At 41.2% G+C, this 15688-nt stretch overlaps 1 long non-coding RNA gene across 1 annotated transcript; it reads right to left on the bottom strand.

Moving 5' to 3' along the window:
• Nucleotides 1-853: 853 nt before the first annotated feature.
• Nucleotides 854-8409, bottom strand: LOC311039713. The gene is made up of 7 exons (XR_014600190.1): nt 8307-8409; nt 7258-7282; nt 5597-5638; nt 5154-5233; nt 3123-3185; nt 2844-2890; nt 854-1549 (listed from the first exon to the last, which is right to left on the bottom strand). It is a non-coding gene; the product is annotated as an uncharacterized lncRNA (long non-coding RNA).
• Nucleotides 8410-15688: the final 7279 nt, after the last annotated feature.

Here is a 15688-nt window from a genome sequence, read left to right as displayed (position 1 = left end):
AACGTTTCAGGTTCTGGGTTATCCTTTGTAGTGGAAAAGAGATTAAGATGAATTAACATAAACTGTACTGTGTGAAATGACAGCTCAACGTCAACGAAGTTCATGACAACAGGGTCATTTTGCTTCAAATCAGCCCTGAATCAGATAAACCTGCCTGTATTTTCTTTTCCTACCATTTCACTGCTTGTACCTGCATGAGCAAGTGACAAATAAACCTTGATTGTTGATTCTTATAATTTACCCATGTTTGGTTAAAGTAATAAAAACTCTATTCAGTACAGAATCAGATGGAAACAGGTGATCCGCTGTGGTGCCCCATGATGGGAATTAGCCGAAAGAAGACGAAGAAGTCCAAGCTCTACTCTTCTGACTTGCACTGCGATTGAGTTGTGTGTAGTGTTGCCAATGCAGTTGACAGTCAATAGGCTCTATGTACAGCAGCCATTTTGGAGAAAAATTGGGCCTCTTCTTACTTCCTTCACAGGTGTTAACAATGATACTAATGAAGGCTCTGTTCCATTCTGGTCAAACAGAGTCAGGGTGCTGATATTGTGCATGTCGGCTCACTGGAAACACTAGTGGGTCTCAAAGTGTGGTCCAGGGACCCCCATGGTTCCTTGAGAGGGTGTAACTCTGCGAGTGTACAAATGGAACCAAATGGACCCTCCCGGGTCCATTTGGTTCCATTTGTACACTCAGAGTTATGGGGGTCCTTGAAATGAAAAAGTTTGAGAACCATTGTGCACTACACTAAATGGAACAGAGCCTTCATTAGTATCATCGGTAACACCTGTGAAGGAAGCAAGGAAGAAGCCCAATTTCTGTCCAATATGGCTGCTGTGCATAGAGCCTATTAAGGCTCATTCTATGATTACAATCTTGTTGTAAGTCATGATAAGCCCAACATGTATATGTAATGCAGTAGTAACAGTAACAATTTAGCAGTGATATAGTAGTCATGTAGTAGCAGTATTGTGGAAGTAACAGCAATAATGCAGTAGTAACATTGTAGCAATGCAGTAGTAATAGTAATAATGTAGCAGTAACATTGCAGCAATGTAGTAGTTGTAGTAGTAAATATAGTTGCAACATAGAAGTAACAGTAATAAAATGTAGCAGCAACATCATAGTAATGTAGAAGTAACAGTAATAATGTTGTAGTAATGTGTGGATATTCAGTTTAACCACTTGAACATTAGCGTCCCTATTCTGGGCAGAACATTCGGCGACATTAGCTTGTCTTGATCGGCTAGTCTCTCCTAGAATGGCAGTGCACTCAAAAAGTACAATATTTGTATTTAAAATGATGTGGAGTGACAGTCTTAAGTACCCAAAAATACAAATGCGTACAGAAACACAAAACATGTACTTAAGTACAGTACTTGAGTAAAGGTACTTGGTAACTGTGCATCACTGGTTATCAGTGACAAGCTGCTGACATGGATAAATGCTGTACAGGGCCCACTCTCTGCCGACGACGTCCATCGTTTTAAGCCAACGCTGTACACAGGACCCACTCTCTGTCTCTCCCTCTGAAGACTGGCAAGTCCTAATGAGTCAAGGAAATGGAGAGGAGGAGTATATCACTTATATAAAATGAAAATGCCAAAATCCATTTCACATAAACAAAAATAATGGTTTGGATATTGTCGCTGTCAGGTGGTAACCAAAACCATTACCACAGGAAATGGGAAAAATAAACCTGTGTTACAATGGATCAAATGTAGAAGTTCTTGTTAATACTTTTCATTGGTTCAATATTTATAAAACCGACTGACAGACTTACCAAATCATTTCAAAAATAGCAAAAAGAATTAGAGCATTCATTTACCCCCCCAAAAAAAGGGTTGAAATAAGGAGATACAAGGTTCTGCCCGACAGCGACGATGTGTTTAAAATAGTTTAATTTCGTAACGCACAACAATAACAACTGCTGTCAGGAACGTCAATCCCATTCCAGATGTATGTCTATTTTTATTAGATAATGTTTGGGCTTCTTCAAGATTAATAATTAGATTAAGTTTAAAATAGATAATGTTTTACACAGACCAAAATGCATTTTAATACTATTTTAGAGTATTCTTCCAATGCACTGCTGCCATTAAAAAAAGGTGTGCATTTGGATCTATTTATGTAGATCACTGAAAACATGGTCATTGAAAAAAAAACACACTTAACATAATCCACTCCTCATTCATGGTAAAGCAGTAAAACAAGTTGACAGCTTCATATACTGTATCTTGGACTCACTTTGGACAATAGACTTCGGTTTGATCAACACATGACATCTATCCATCAACGTTTTCAGCAAAGACTTCATGTAATCCGCAAGTTAAGATCATTATCTGTTGCCCCTCATCTTCCGTTATTACTGTGCAAAAGCATTATTCAACCAGTTCTGTTGTATTGTTCAGAATGCTTTTTCACTATACTACACTTTCCACATTTTCTGACATGAACAATAAGGCCATCACACGCTTATCATCCCTTGTATCGCTACTTCGACCTCATGCCATCGGGGTGAAGATACGGAACCTTGAAGTGGGAAAAGGTTCGTTCTAGCAGGAGTTTTGTCCCCTCAGCCGCATTGCGGCATTAAACAAACTGCCCCGTCGATAGGATGGTTTTCTGTGCACAGTGGGGACCTCATGTTTTGTCTTGGTATGTTGTTTTGTGCTATACGTATGGTTATGTGTTGTTTTTCTGTTGTTTTTGAACAGACTTGTGAAGACAAATATCCCTTCGGGGACAATAAACATCATTATTATTATTATTATCATTAAAATACAGAAGGCCAACTGTGTGTTCTGTGTGATATACAGTACTGTGTTTGTGTAGGCTACCTCAGAGTCCAACAAAGTGCATGATTTACCAGGGTGTCACTTAGCATCTGAGGAGAGAGGGAGAGATGAGAAAGGTAGTATTTCCACATTCATAATGCTTACAATACATACACACTAGGGCATAGTCTACTGAATTTTAATAGCCATCGACTACTAGCACAAAGTAGTCTGTGGAGATACTGTACATCGTAATTGTTTCATCCAATAACACTTAAAATTTCTCATGAAAAACGTCTCAGTAACCAGTAAAGGTTTAAATAATGTAGAAAAGGGACAAACCTGGATGTATGTGCAGCCAGCAGGGCGCTTTAAGGAGTCAGTCTTCTACTTGAGCGCCCCAAACTGAAGGCACAAAATCAAATATGACAACTATGACAGATTAATGACCCATGGATGAATTAAGAGAACAATTATGTCAGGACCCACAGCTGCTCATATCCTTTACTTATACTGCCCTGATTTATAAAGAAAATATTAATAATAATAATGAAAATAATAATTTAAACAGTTTGACTACTGCCACAGTGTCGACTAGTGGTTATAGTGGTCGACTAGTTGGTGAAACCCCTAATACACACATTAACAAACACAAGAAGATACATCATGTTTCATTATTTTGTCATTTCTGTACTTTGATGTGTTTTTTCCTAAAGCTACAGACAGTTCAGTTCAGAGAAAACCCTAAGAACATAATATATTCACCAACTCTCCAGACTCCCTTCTCTTCATATGCAGAGGTGCACAGTCTAAATGGTCAGAGTGATTCTAGCACTCCCAGAAATGTCCTTCAGGTACTTTTAGACTGGCACTGGTAGCAAACAAAAATAATTACAAGTTTCAGCACAAAGCATGTCTATACATTGTGTTATTGTATAATACAAAAGAAGGCTTTGTTCTGAAACAAGTACTTTGTACTACCCATGGCAATTTAATAAAAGCACCTGAAAGACATTTCTGGCTCTAATATAACTTTTCTAGACCAAGGGTTCCCTTTCACTATTTGTGGAGGGGAAAGAGTAAATGTTTAAAAAAGGTTCACCTATAATAATGACATTCCCAAAATAGAGATGCCAGGTTGAAAGTGGTTTATAAATGTATGGTTGCAGATAAGAAAACACACAACATGTAACATGATTAATCAGCAAGTTCAGAGTTGGGGAAAATATGCACAAAAGAACACAATTTGAGGTTACATGTGAACACTAGGGGGAGGCAATTGGCATCCCCTGAGACCCCAAATGACACCCTTCCCCTTTAAGATCTGACTTTACTGGAATGGATCCCAAGGGTGCCTACCACCAAAGTGAGTCCCTGCAGAGGGTGGCATTATCAATTATCAAGCCCTGCGGATCTCACAAACACACACACACACACGCAAAATGCGTAAAAGGAAGCATGCAGCCCCCCACATGCACATACTCATTAATATACTGTAATATCTGGCTTCATCTACATAGAGCAGAGCCAGTGTTCTCAGGAGCACACACCCTGGTATATATAATAATCTAGATGTATTGTATTTTGTTTGTAGTGATTTTGTTAAAAGGCTCTGTATATTTATAGTAATCATTGCTGGTGAGTGTTTGATCAGTAACTGGATTCCCCCCATCACGCCAGCCCTTTCAAAAACAATTAAACATTTTCAAAAATAGTAGATCTACAGCAGCTGAGCTTGTAGATCTGCTATTCATCATAGGACAAAGTACAGTATTTAGGGCTTAAGTGGTTAAATATCTGGCAATAAATTACTTGTATATCGTAATCAGCATGTTGTCCAAAGAGTGTGGATAAGTAACTTTTTTTACGGATATATTTCGAAAGAAACGATTGCGGTAATTTAGAAATGGTTCTATTTGTGTTTTTATAATAGAAAATGTAAATGATTCCATTTTCAGTGAAGTTTACCGTTTCACTGTTGTCGTTTTGGACAATAAAGCTTATTTTTTAAACGGTGAAATATCCTGCCTCGTGTGGTTTTGTTCCACTATGCAGACTACTTTCCTTTGTGGATCTACCATGAGGATTTCTGACTATTTTTTGCTTATGTGGACCTGCCATTGTGCCGCTACATTTTGCACCTCAAACACACCTGCTGCTTTTTTATGCTATTTATGCTGTGTTCATGTAGATTACTTAGATTTTTCGTTGACATGTTTCTTTATTGTTTTTGTCCTTTCTCTCCCTCTCTCTGCCCCCCCCCCCATTTCTTGCTTGAACAAAAATTAATTCCACCCACTGATTTACACCTGTAAACCTGTGACACAAAACTTTTTTTTTTTTTCATTGCAAAAAGTGTGTGCTTAGGCTCACCTCTGACTGTAGAGCCAATCTGAACAGGAGGCATATTACTGAGATCTGAGGGCAGACCTACATACACACCTCCGTAATTTCTGAGGAACACACAGACACACAGGACATAAGAATTCAAGGATAGCAATTTTATAAATGCCAATTTTAACACTATCCCTAAAGCCTGAGTTATAATTGTCGTGGTGTCAAGTTAAGTACCGGAAATAGCAGATCTACCTCTACAAGCTCACACTGTGTCGCACTGCGACACATTGTGAGCTTGTAGATTTGCTATTTTAAAGTTTTACTAATTATAAATAACTCAAACCTTTTTCTAATTGTAAGCCTACAAATCTTTTTACCTTGAAACATCACATTTCACTCTTATAATGAGACTCATAATTAAATACATAATACTGTAGATAAAAGTTAAATGTATACTCACACACAATCTCAAAACTTACATTTTTTTCTCATCATCTTCGGCTGGAGCCTCCTCTGATGTCCTGTTATTGATCATAAATAAATAATGAATAAAGCTAAAGATCACACACACACGCACGCACGCACGCACACACACACACACACACACACACACACACACACACACACACACACACACACACACACACACACACACACACACACACACACACACACACACACACACACACACACACACACACACACACACACACACACACACACACACTCTGACCAGTGAAGCTAAATAAAGATCACTCAGTCTAAATTAACAAAGTCACATCAAAGTAAAGGTCAAGTCAAACTAGGCACTGTTTGAAGTCCAGCCCATGTGTGTTTGTGTACATGTATTGAGTTTAAGTGTGTGAATGTGCATGTGTACGTGCATGTGTGTGCGTGTGCGTGTGTGCGTGTACGTGTGTATGTGTACGTGTGTGTGTACATGCATGTTCATTGGTCATGACTCCTTGTTGCCATGCAGTAATTGGAACAGTCAACAACTTAAATAGGAATAGCCTTGCTATTCTATTTTTTTATCGTGAACATTTGTGCAAATCTTTGAATAAATATGTTTTAAAGCAAACATTTTTAACTGAAATATTTGCTTCTGGGGGTCCCTGGTGGGGGGGGGGGGGGGGGGGTCAGCAGCCAAATACATATCCTTTTTGGGGGGTCCTTGACATGAAATAGTTTGAAAACCACTGACAGCTCTCATCAGTCAGCTCCTCAGAAGGAGTTTTTTTTATCCCACAATTTTGTAACCCTATTTTTTTAATCCTATCAGACAAAGATTTGGTGGCCCCCTCCTGTAGTAACTCTGAGGACCCCTCCGGATCCCGGACCCCCTGTTGAAGACCCCTGGACTAGAGGGTATCAAACTGGAAACCCTTGCCTTGGTTTTCTAAACACTGATCTCCATTAGCGTTTAGGGTTTTACCGCAACTGTTGTGATGTCACAACAAGTCCAGTTAATTTGTTTATCAGAAAAGTCAAGCCAGAGCTGAGTCATGTATGCTGGGAAAGTGTTGTTGTTCCACTGCTGCTCTGTGACTAATCAGGACAGCTAAACACTAAAGACTATATAGGGAGTAGTAGGGACACAAACAGTCACCTGTGAGCCATCGGCCTACGCAAGGGAGTTTTTTCCCCCGGTCACTTTGCACAATAAGGTGCATTGACAGTAAAGTGGAATGTAAAAATGAACCGAAAACGTGGTGATCTCAACTGAATTGTCATTCTTTCAGTAAATCAGACCTGATTCATTAAACAGCTGGATTTTAATTGTGTGACGATTAACAATAATTAAACTGTCGTTTCTCAAATGTATGATTCATGGTGTCGCTCCTCATTCATACGTACAGTAACAGATTTTTTATGATTATATTGCATGAACAGCGGTCATGTGTCAAAGTAATTAGTTTTTCCTCGACCACAAAGGTACAATAACATGTACTGTAGATAAATTAGATTGCTTTTAGACAGATGCTAGGTTTACCTGGCATCCAAGCTTCTTTTAGGCATTATTTCTCTCTGCACTCTAAATTTCAATACAGCAAAGCATTTATATGAAAAAGAAAATGTACGTGGTAATTTTGTACTTAATACTTAATTACTTGAGCGAATGAGTCATTGTGTTACTCACACTTCTTTTGAAGCTTCAGCATCACCTGTGGAGACACACACACACACACACACACACACACACACACACACACACACACACACACGTGTGACTAAAGACTCCTGCACCATATTGCAAAGAGCATTTTTTGAGTCAAATCAGAAATCAAATAATGTGAAAGAATGCATGACTTCTTCTGGGAACTGAAAGGTTAATTTACATTTACCTCACATGTAGCAAGCATGTGTACACAAACACACACACACAATATCTATCTATCCATCCATCCACACACGACATAGTTCTGTTATTTTCTCACACAAACAATATCATGTATCTATATCAACATACACTACTACTACTGTATTCTGTTGACACACACACACACACACACACACACACACACACACACACACACACACACACACACTCTGTGAGACTCCCAGGGTGGGAAACAGCTGAGCAGCAGGAAACCGATAGAAACACAACACCTGTCATTTCAGATGACTGTGCTCTTTTACTGTCCCCGTCTTTTCCACTTGACTCCACTCCATCTCTGAGAGAACCCGTCTCACACTAACAATCAACTATTTATATAAATACTCTTTGTTGTGCTGATTTATTTGTTCATCTCAGGATAGAAATAATAACATAAGTACATACACCACGACTTCCAGGTATAGTTCATTAATGTTAAACAATACAATAATTGAAGCCTATAGCCAATTCCAGGACTTCTATAGATAAATAAATAACTCTAGTTATCTAGACAAGAGCCATACAATACATTGAGTTGTCTAACATGATACATTTAGTTTATATATTTTAATAATACATTGTCCAAGCGTGCTGGAAGCACAATAATTCTTCAAATTAGCACCAAAATTATCTCCTTCCTTTCAGTTCACTGTTGAAGATCTGTGCAGGGTAAAACTTCTGTTTCTCTTTTCTTTGCTCCTCTCTCGTCTCACCGGCAGCAACGTCCTCTGGGGGACTGACGGGCATCAACACAAACGGTGTATTAACACAAACAGCTACAACGCAAACAACCACACATACACTTAACTTACCTCCAGTTGGGTTGTTGGCAGAGGAATTACCACAGCCCATCCTGCATCAATACCCGAGAGAAGAGGTGAGTTGAGAGAGAGACTAGAAAAGGGGATGAAAGAGAGAGAGCAAAAAAGAGAGTGTGGGGGGGGGGGGGGGGGGCTTGAGAGAGTTCCGAAGATTCAGATCAGACAAAGGCAAGGAGAGACAAGGAAAAGATGGGTGGAGGACGGAGAGGACGACATGGGAGCAGGTGAGGGGGGAATGGCAGGAGAGAGGAGAGGACAGGTGCTGGGTAGAGGAGGTGTTAGATGTTGCCTTGTCATCGCATTCCCTTCCCTCTCTCTCTCTCTGGGTATTGTGCGGTAACGGGTGACCACAGGACACGTGTGGAAGAAGTGGAGGTTTGAGGGGGTGTGGGGGGAGGGCGAGAGAAAGAGAGAGAGGCAAAGTTGGTAAGACAGAGGAGAAGAGAGAAGACTGAGGATAGAGAGAAAGGTAGCCACTCCCTCAACCCACACTGGAGGTTCCTGGGTAACAACACGTGGGCTGGGCAGTATATTAAATTCTGCAATATGGTAGAGAAGAGTTTAAGAACCATATGAATTTTATTAGACAGACAGACACAAACCTGTTAATACACACTATTATATAAGGATGTTTAGGCACCTGTATGCCAGATCAATATTTAAATACAATAAATATTGCTGTACCACGTTCTAGTTCTAGAAGAGCTGAGGCATGCAGAAAGGTGGCTCGACTGATAAATCCTGGATTCCCAGTTGGCCACAGCTGATTGGAAAAAGAAAAAGAGACTATTTCAAGAGTCTTTGTCACAAGTCAGAAACCGCTTCAAATAAAACATTTAAAGCAATATACATTCACTTTGAGGCCAAGCAGGCTTGGTCTTCTCCTGGCGGTACATTTCATATTGTTGGTTGGTTAAAGGGTTCATTTATTGTTATTTTATTCGCGTTTTTCTGCGAGGGTAGCTGTCAAGCAGCCATGTTACAAATACAGGCATGCAAACAGGCCCATGGTGAAAAAGGTGACAAGTTTTTTAGGGGTACCAAACACGTTTTTAGGGGTACCAAACCCTTCGTGGTGCCCGGTGCTTGAACCGGCTTGGTGCCCCCCGCCACCGTTTTGTCAACGGGGGGTATTATAATGTGACTCTTTACCTCCCCCTACAGGCTGGTATTATAATGTGACTCTCTACCTCCCCCTACAGGCTGGTATTATAATGTGACTCTCTACCTCCCCCTACAGGCTGGTATTATAATGTGACTCTCTCTCCCCCTACAGGCTGGTATTATAATGTGACTCTCTACCTCCCCTACAGGCTGGTATTATAATGTTACTCTCTACCTCCCCTACAGGCTGGTATTATAATGTTACTCTACCTCCCCCTACAGGCTGGTATTATAATGTTACTCTACCTCCCCCTACAGGCTGGTATTATAATGTTACTCTACCTCCCCCTACAGGCTGGTATTATAATGTTACTCTCTACCTCCCCTACAGGCTGGTATTATAATGTTACTCTCTACCTCCCCTACAGGCTGGTATTATAATGTTACTCTACCTCCCCCTACAGGCTGGTATTATAATGTTACTCTCTACCTCCCCTATAGGCTGGTATTATAATGTGACTCTCTACCTCCCCCTACAGGCTTGTATTATAATGTGACTCTCTACCTCCCCCTACAGGCTGGTATTATAATGTTACTCTCTACCTCCCCCTACAGGCTGGTATTATAATGTTACTCTCTACCTCCCCTACAGACTGGTATTATGTTACTCTCTACCTCCCCCAACAGGCTGGTATTATAATGTTACTCTCTACCTCCCCTACAGGCTGGTATTATAATGTTACTCTCTACCTCCCCTACAGGCTGGTATTATAATGTTACTCTCTACCTCCCCTACAGGCTGGTATTATAATGTTACACTACCTCCCCCTACAGGCTGGTATTATAATGTTACTCTCTACCTCCCCCTACATGCTGGTATTATATTACTCTCTACCTCCCCTTACAGGCTGGTAGGGCCTGTAAAAGGCCAATCAAAAAGAAGCCTCAATTACTCCAACAAGTCTTTAATTTCAATCACAGGTCAGCTCACAGGTCAGCACAGTGAAATTATCTTTGTTGGAGACCTGTCTGTGGGCAGCAACACTCGCCAAATCTAGCACCAAAAGAATCTGATTTAGCATGCTTGACTGAGATCTTTACGCAGGTCATACTGTACACTGTATGTATACTTTTACAAAGAGCAAAGTTTTCTCACAGTGCCACAGGTAATAACAACATTAGTGGTAAAACTGTTGCTCTCTTAACAAATCCTGTCCTCTTCATACTGTTGGGCCACTGGGATGGATTTGAACATTTGTAACTCCAAGCCACACACTGTCAGCCAGGACACTTGTCAGTCTCAATCACTTTCTGAAAAATAAACAATACAAATACATAAAATAATGTTGGGAACAGTTCTGTCAGTGTGGAGGCCTGAGTGCCTTTGTTTTGTCCTGGCCTGCTGCCTTTTTTGCCTTTTTGGCCTGGACCAGTGTTTCAAGGGCCTTCTGTCTCTGCTTTGCTGCATGCTTCAGCCTTGCTCTCTTCTCCTGTTCAGCTGCCTGCTTTTTGCTCCCCTGAGCACTGCCAGAAGGTTGGCAGTCATATTGGCTCTGCTGCTGTTGCTTTTCTAGGAGATTACGTTGACGCTGGCGTTTGTCAGTGGCTCCTGCTGACCGGATATTCTTGCAGAGTACGCCATCCACCTCACCATACTTAGCATCCTCCCTCCTGAACATCTCAACAGCAGTCTTCTCCCTTGACATGAGGGTGTATTTGACTGTTTGGATGGCATTAAACGTTGAGATGTTCATCTTTCCACTTCTGGCGTCGATGATCTCATTCATCAGGCTGAAGGACGACTCAACGGTGGGTCCATGAAAGATGGAGAGAGCACATCTGACCAATGCACTGAGGGCTGGGTATTTATCCCCCTTATCAAATACCTGACCCCACCACTCCACCATGCTCTCTCCCTCCTTGAACGTGGACAGGCTCAGATCGGTGTTGTATCGTGTGAGCTCTTTGTGGATGTCTCCATCAGCTGGTAAGAGGTGGCCCAGCATTCCACCTAACCTCTTCAGCTGGATGGTTGCCTGTGAATGGCCTCTCATGAGTGGGTCCAGAGCAGACAGGGCCCTCAGTGTCTGGCTGGCCAAGGGGAGCTTCTTCTGCATATAGCAGGCAGTAGTGATGTACGCCTTTCTCACCTTCAGCATGAATGGCTTCAGCAGCTGAAATGCAGTTAAACAAAACTGGACATTAATACAGGTTTTCAAAAACAATGCGAAAGAAAATGTCAAGTCTCAAATGTAAATGAATAGAAGAGGCTACTTACTGCATGATTGGGCTTGGTGGTCCTGAATGTGTCTGCTTCCTTCCCCACATACATCTCCCTGGCAGGCAGCAGCATGTCATCCACCAGTACCAGGTCCACCAGAGTCCTAGGTGATACTTGGGTTATGTGTTCTGCTTTCACAAAGCAAGCCAGGAACGCCAAGAACAGCTCCAGCTGTCTGTCATGTAGTTTGTGAACCAAGGTTTGGCTACCCTGCATATGTAGAACAAAAATGGAAAATGGAATGAAATGGAAAAACAACCATTGGATACACAAGAGTAGTCAACAGTTCGAATTAATGTTTAACACCCACCTGGAAAACCATGACGTACTCCTTGAGGAGAGCCAGTACACCCATATAAAGGCTGAGCTGAAGCAGTGTTGTGGTCTCCTCGTGCCACACCTTTCTACAGACTCTCTTCTTCCGGTCTCTGCCTTGCGGCGTCATGCCTGTGAAAAAATAATCAGTAAATGTGTAAGTGTCTGTGACAGGCTCAATTGTAGGACAGACAACATTTAGGGCAAAAGCAATCTTTTTTCCATGAAATCACAAACTGTTTGCTACGCCTGGTTTTAATGTTGGTAGATAGCATACAGAAAAGTAACACAAGCCAGATACCAGACTTGACAGAGACCGCCTCTCCCTGAATGTGTGTGGAGATGATTTATTGTGTGTGCAACAAGTGTGTAGTCTCACCAAGCTATGACTGCATTAAAATTAAATCAGCCATCCCCCATAATCAATAAGGACTCAATACAACTAGTGATCATCTTCACCTTTTCGATTGAGGTCCTCATGTAGGGTCCTGATTCTGGCTCTTGCCTTCTGGTTGACCTTGTAATGGGTGTACATGTTCTCCAGAGGCTCTCTATAAAGCTCCTGGTCTTCTGTGCTTAGAAAGCCAAAGTACAGGACCTTGTAAGCTGGAAACATGGTGGATGTTGCCATACTGGCATCATATGCTGACAGCCACCGGTGGGAAACAAACCCTCTCTGAGGGCTGGAGGCAGGGATGTTGAGAATGTTGCATACCTCCTTGAAGTACATCACCTGTCAAAAAGAGAGACTATGAAATGATGCATTTCCTTACACTTCCCCTAAATGTTCTCATTGTTAAACGTCCCAGGCCCTCCCCACTATAGCAGTTGTTTAGGTTATGAAGACGAGGCTATGTGCCAGACAATACATTTGTAATACATTCAGTTCAATGAACAAGGAAACAAATGCAAATTAAGTCAATTTATTTGTACCTGATCTGGACACCACTGATGATCCATCTGCACATCCCTGAACAGCTGCTCAAGATAGTTCTCAAAGGGCTCTGTAAACTTCTTTGCAGAGTTGTGCATGTGGTGACAGGAGTCCCCATCGACGTCAAGCAGGGTTGGACAGTACTTGTGAATCCTGGTCTCAAGGCCAGTCTTGCTACCCCTCATGACGGCGCAAGAATCCATCAGCATGCTAACCAGATGTTTCCAGGGTAGGTCATTTTTGCTGAAGAACTCACAGAGCGCTATTTCCAAGGTGTTGGCGTTCCCTTTTAGAAGCTCCAGGGACCCCAAATGCTCCACTATCACCTTCCTCAAGTCCTGATGGTAGTAGCTGACGAGGATGGAGAGGACCTTCAAATCAAATGTAAAAATCAGGGTTTATTTATTTGCCACATGTACAATAAACATTTTGATTGGACAAATAATTGCTTCTCAGCAATATAATAGGTATCCAAAGTAATGATAATATAACAGAGAAAGGAAAAGATTGCATGCATCTTGTTATTAAATATGAGACCAACCTTTTTGTTGTTATTTGAAGTGCTCTCATCCAAGTTTAGGGAAAAGGGAAATCTCCTCAGGTTGGAGAAGGTCCTTTCCGAGTACGTCCGCCCTAGACCATGGACCATTTTGTATCTAGCAGCTGTCCTCGAAAGCTTGAGTCCATTCAAGGCCACTTTGTCCAGAGCCAGAGTCTGAGCAAGCTCCACAACTACCGGTGCAATGGCAAAGGGGAGAGAATGCTCTGCAAGCACTCCAAGGACCATGGCCTAGAACACAAATGGTAAAATGAGTTAAAAGCAGCTAGTGTGGCTTTATTCTCTTGGGTAAATTGCAAAGTGTAGAATGCTGCTGGTGCTGAACTTTGGGTGTACAACATCGTGGTCATACCTATGTTCCCCAGGTTCTATGTTCCCTGATTACATTAGGATTAGGGTTATGGTTAGTGGGTTGTAAGCAGGGAACAAAGAACCTGGGGGAAATAGATACACTCCCACAACAGCACATACCTCTGCATTTGCTGTGCGGTTCACAATTGCAGTTGGCAACTTTGCCTGGCATCGCTGCCTTACACCTTCTGGACCCTGTAGTAGTGGAGCTGAAGTGGAAGCTCCAACTTCAGGTCCAGCAGGTGGTAAAAGGGTGCTGCCTATGCTGTGTGTTGTGGCGATGTCAAGCACTTTTTTTTGGTGCATATCTGTTTTGCAGTGTGCAATCATAGCATGACTGCCCTTGGTTGAATAGTTTATCTCCTTGCAGCAGAGAATGCACCGTGCATAACCTCTTTTATCAATCTTCTTATAAATGTCTGATAAAGGGAACTTGTGCTCTTGTCCCTTTAGCTCCATTTGTACCTCTAGTTTCAGCCAAGCCCAGTTCCAGCTGCACCTAAGGCCTGCATCCAACTTCTTGACCACCAAAGCCTCACTTTCCCCTAAATCCCTCATTCTGAAAAGTAAATCACAGGAAACAGTTTTGTTTTAGGTTTAGCTCACTCAAATCATTTCAAAGAATACATTAATATCATGATATACCTCTCAAAAGAATAGTTTTCTGGACCCTGTTCTCCCCTGGCTGAAAAGTAGCATTTAATTGCTCTGTGCAGTGATGTTGAGTAACTAAGTATTTACTCAAGTACTGTACTAAAGTACAATGAGGTATGTTTTACTTTAGTGGAGTATTTCCAATTATACTTTTACTCCACTACATCTGAGGAAAATATTGTACGTTTACTCCACTACAATTATTTTAAAACTGTAGTTACTTTTTAGATTTGTATTACTAAACCACATAGATAGATAGATAGAGGCCATTTGAAAATAGCTGATCTACAAGCTCACAATGTGTTGTGAGCTTGTAGATCTGCTATTTTCAAATAGCCTATTTGAAAATAGCTGATCTACAAGTTCACAATGTGCATCACATTGTGAGCTTGTAGATCAGCTATTTTCAAAATATTTTAATACATTTTGAATGCTTGAAATGGGACAGTCTGCATAATGAGTACATTTACTTTTGGTACTTTAAATAGTACATTTTGATGCCAATACTTCTGTACTTATACTTAAGTAAATTCTGAATACAAGACCTTTATTTGTAACAGAGTATTCTACATTGTGGTATTGATACTTTTACTCAAGTTAAAAAATGTGACTACTTCTTCCACCACTGGATCTGTGTCATTCATTAAAACTAATAGTGACCAATGTCAAGAAAATACACAAAAATATACCCAACAGTGAGTGCAACTTGTGCAAGCTAGCCAGCAGCCTTATTTTATCTAGTCTACTAACTCAAACCACCATGCATTGATTACGGGTTGTATTATAATAATAGCCTACAACAACGTGTGTTTATAGTCTATTTACGATGTAAATGGGTCTACTTCGCCGTTCGACGGGGTCGCGCATCGAAAATAGCAAATCTACAAGCTCACAACGGGTCGCGGACGCGACGCGTTGTGAGCTTGTAGATTGGCTATTTTCGATGCGCGACCGGTCGAACGGCGAAGTAGACCCATTTACATCGTACATCGAACGAGCTTTAGGCTTGAACGACAAAGTAAATAAGTCAATTTGCAGATTATAAAACACAATAGTTACTCTTTTGACTGGTCCATCATATACATAACATTTCTCTCTCCATTTCTATCTCTTACCTCACGCTTCTTACACTCGTCTTGTTCACTTGTTGTTGTCCAAATGTCCATCCATTGATT

This window comes from Gymnoscopelus microlampas (genome assembly GCF_963454915.1).
Source record: "Gymnoscopelus microlampas genome assembly, chromosome: 23".
In the NCBI taxonomy this organism is placed as follows: Eukaryota; Metazoa; Chordata; class Actinopteri; order Myctophiformes; family Myctophidae; genus Gymnoscopelus; species Gymnoscopelus microlampas.
Note: the sequence above shows the minus strand (reverse complement) of the source record. Positions and strands in the feature narration are given on the sequence as shown.